General features: G+C 36.2%; 1 protein-coding gene across 1 annotated transcript in view; it reads left to right on the top strand.

Annotated features, from left to right (window-relative positions):
- The first annotated feature begins 7 nt into the window (after positions 1-7).
- Positions 8-3672, top strand: part of GNB4 (G protein subunit beta 4) — a 37434-nt gene continuing 33769 nt past the window's right edge. Inside the window, exons 1-2 of the mRNA XM_019626071.1 lie at positions 8-47; positions 2002-2103. The gene's annotated coding sequence lies outside the window, so the exon portion shown is untranslated. The remainder of the gene's footprint in view (positions 48-2001; positions 2104-3672) is intronic.

The following is a 3672-nucleotide window of genomic DNA, read 5'->3' on the forward strand; positions in this document are numbered from 1 at the left end:
AGGGCTATTGAGTGGACAGCTCTGGGAAAGCGCATAAAAGTTCTCCAGTGAGTCCTAAAAATGAGTCCAGTGGTTTTGTGTTAAGTTTATTTTGGAAATGATATGATGCCCAGCATTTTGGGGGTAGGGTGGGCGGATTAATGGGTTTCGAATACATGTAAGTTCAGTACATGACAAAATGTTTTCCATTTTCTCTCCACATTTCTGCTTCAGAATACAAATGATTGCCTTGTCCTTTGATATTTATTGCTGTTGGGTAAGGGAAGATTGAATTTCTAAAAGTTTAAAAACAGCCTTTCATTTGTTTATAGAAGCCATGCTTTGTTATTTGCATCGCTGCCTCTTGCCCTTTCTCCTACTGCTTCCTTTTCTCTTTTAGTCAAGGATGTGGATGCATCCCTCTGCTTCTCGCCACTGGCAGAATAGCTTGGCATATGGATTAGCACCCTATTGGGAGGGTTTCAAATTTAATTGTTGATTAGATTGGTTTATTATCAGCCCATTTCAGTGTTGCAAACTGAGACTGTGACCTTTTAGTCCATCTTGTAGAATAGAGATAGAGCACACACTGCTTATTTAAGATGAAAGAGAAGTCATTTCTAGTCTTGCAAGGAAAGCCATGGTCTGTATACCCAAAATTGCATGCTTTGAGTCTCTTTGACATTGCACATTTTAAGATTTCAGTATGTGGCTTTTGGATTGTGATTGATCCTAGGCTCTGTCAAAGTAAGAACATCTAAAGCTGTAGAGAATTTTTACAAGAGTTTATTTGAGCCAAACTGATAACATGCTGGGAAGCAAGATCTCAAATGCTCGAGAGAATGACAGGTTTGCAGTTTCTTTTATACATTTGGGATTAAGGAGGGAACATATTATGTGAACCTGTGGGAGAAAGCAAAGCAGGAAAATCTCTAATTGGATTAAGGATAGTTAAGATTATGTGCTCTATTGAGAGGGTCTGAAAAAGAGTCATTTCAAAGGTATGTTAACCTAGATGCACAAAAACAATGGACAGGGCTTGCTGAAGGCAAAGATAACCTTTTACTAGGAAAGTTAGAGGCCTGAGATGTAACAACCCACCATGACCTGCCTAGTTAGGAATTTCTGATCAGATCACCCTGTGAGGTTACTCTCGGTTAGATTTATTACAGAACCCCCTTTTTTTGTCCACATCTCTGAAAGTTTATTGTATATTTCAGTATTTGGTCAAAGATCATTTTAAGATTTTCCTTGTTGCGTTTTGGTTTGTAGATGAATTTGAAACTGAAATAGAAATTTACAATGTTATTTTATTGAACTTGGTTAACTCTCTTATGTGTACACATTTATAAAATTATAAAATTAGCTAATATGGCTTGCGATATATTTAGGTTCATCTATTTGTGAGCCATAGGCATTATTTAGGAGATTATTCTGAGTCATTTTTCTTTGTTAATCTGTAGAATTGCCTCTTTTAGTATTTTTTCCAGCTTTATTGAGATACAATTGACATATAACATTGTGTAAGTTTAAGGCACACAACTTGATGATATATATTGCAAAATGATTACCACAGTAAGGTTAGTTAACACATCCATCACCTCACATAATTACTTTTGTGTGAGTGGGGAGGGTGACGGCATTTAAGATCTACTCTCTTTGCAACTCCAAGTACGCAATACCGTATTGTTTACTGTAGTTACCGTGCTGTACATTAGATCCTCAGAACTTATTCATCTTATAACTGGGAGCTTATACCATTTGATCAACATCTCCCCAGAACTATTTCTTTTAAATCATTGGTGCTTTAGTATGCCAGTACATATTTTTATGCTTTAAAAATAGACTCTGGGACATTTTGAAAATTGAGAATTGGAAGTAAGTGTTGGACATTTTTCTGTCCTTACCAAATACTGCCTGACATGTTGTGATTTCTCTGGTTTCTTTCTGGCACGTTATTGAAGTACACTGACTGAATAGTTTCTTTACCTTGCTGACTGGTTTCATCTGCATTTATTATAGGAACATCTGTTTATTGAACATCTGTCCTGTGTCAGGGGTGATACGTTGTTCTATTTATATCTCACAGTACCTTGGCAAAGGAGGCATTATCCAGTTCTACAGGTAAGGAAACTGCCTTTGAGATAACGCCAGTGGTCATGTAGCTGTTAAGTAACCCATTTGGGATTCAAGACCAGACCTCTCTGTCTCTCAAGTCCATGTTCTTTCCTCTGTGCCATATTGACTTAGAGCCAGGGCATGAGGAATGATCCTCAATTACTAGCATAAATTATTAGCATATTTGTAAATTTTCCAAGACATGCTAGAGATATGGCTTTGTTTTTCCAGCTTGATCATTACTATTCATCCGTGTTGTTTTACAGAGCCTCATATAAGCCATTCTTCTCTTGTTTCTCTTTTCCTGGTCAAATGTCTAGCTCAGAGTTCAAAACCTCCCTCTTGCTAGGGCAGAATTTCTTTCATTGACATTCATAGGTAGTGATAGCTTAATTATTCTTGCAAAATAATAACCCCATTGTGATGTGGGTCCTCTAGAGTCATAGATCTAACTATCACTAATTTGGAAGGTTACAAACAGGGTGGCAATCTATTTTGGAATATGGGAACCCTTTGATATCCTTCAAATTAAACCAGAAGATATTTTGACAGCTATTTCCCTTGTAATTATTCTGTCCCTCCCACAGCTTCAATTTCAGTTTTTGTGGAAATATTTACATTATTATACAAACATTCTGTGATGTCTCCGATCTTAAAGTTCTCTCTTGATCCAGTATTCTGCCCCATTTCTCTGTTCCACTTGTAGCAAGTATAATTTTTTGACAGAACAAAAATAAATACAGGAGAGATAACTAGAAACTAATTAGTTACTTATAGGGAGTGGGTAGGAACTGAGTAAAAGGGATGATGGAGGGAATGGCACTGTTCTGATTATATTATACCTTTTTGTATAGTTTTGAGTTTTGGAAACTTGTTAATGTTTTACATGTTCAAAATAAAAATAACAAGGCTGGGAGAAAAAAAAAACCTCCAAAATTGAATACAAACAACAACAAATTAATCAACTGTATTTCAATGAATAACATCAACTCTCCAAGGGAAAAAAATTAATCTAAGTATGTTTTTAACATAGGACTCTTTCTACATACCTTTCAAGATAAAAAGGGCTGCCAAAAAAATCTTGAACCCTGTATAGTAGGCTATTATTTATAGTGGAAGAGACATAGCAGCTCTGAAAATCTCTTGTATATATTGTAGGATTCAGCAAATGAGTAAATTTATTGATATTTTTGGAGCTGGGGTTTTCACTGTGAGAGAAGGGAAATAAAATTATGAAATGGAAAGAAGACAATGAAGAACTCCCTGGTATTGGATTGAAATTAAAGTTATCAATATGAACTTGTGATAAAAATATACATACATTCATACATATATACACATATATTTCCTAGCTCTGTCTAATGAAAGGGCCTAGAAACAATGATAACCTAGTAGCAGTGAGCACAACTAGTGCCCAGATCTAAATGGCTGGGTCCAGAGCTGGGGCAAGGAGAGTATAAGATGAGCCTAGAACAGCTGACTTCTGGTCAAGATGATGGAGTAGGTAAACACTGCTCACCTCCTCTCAGGACCACATCAATTACAACTAAACCACAGAACAACCATTATTGAGAA

The sequence above is a fragment of the Hipposideros armiger genome, unplaced genomic scaffold, assembly GCF_001890085.2.
Source record: "Hipposideros armiger isolate ML-2016 unplaced genomic scaffold, ASM189008v1 scaffold_656, whole genome shotgun sequence".
Taxonomy (NCBI): domain Eukaryota; kingdom Metazoa; phylum Chordata; class Mammalia; order Chiroptera; family Hipposideridae; genus Hipposideros; species Hipposideros armiger.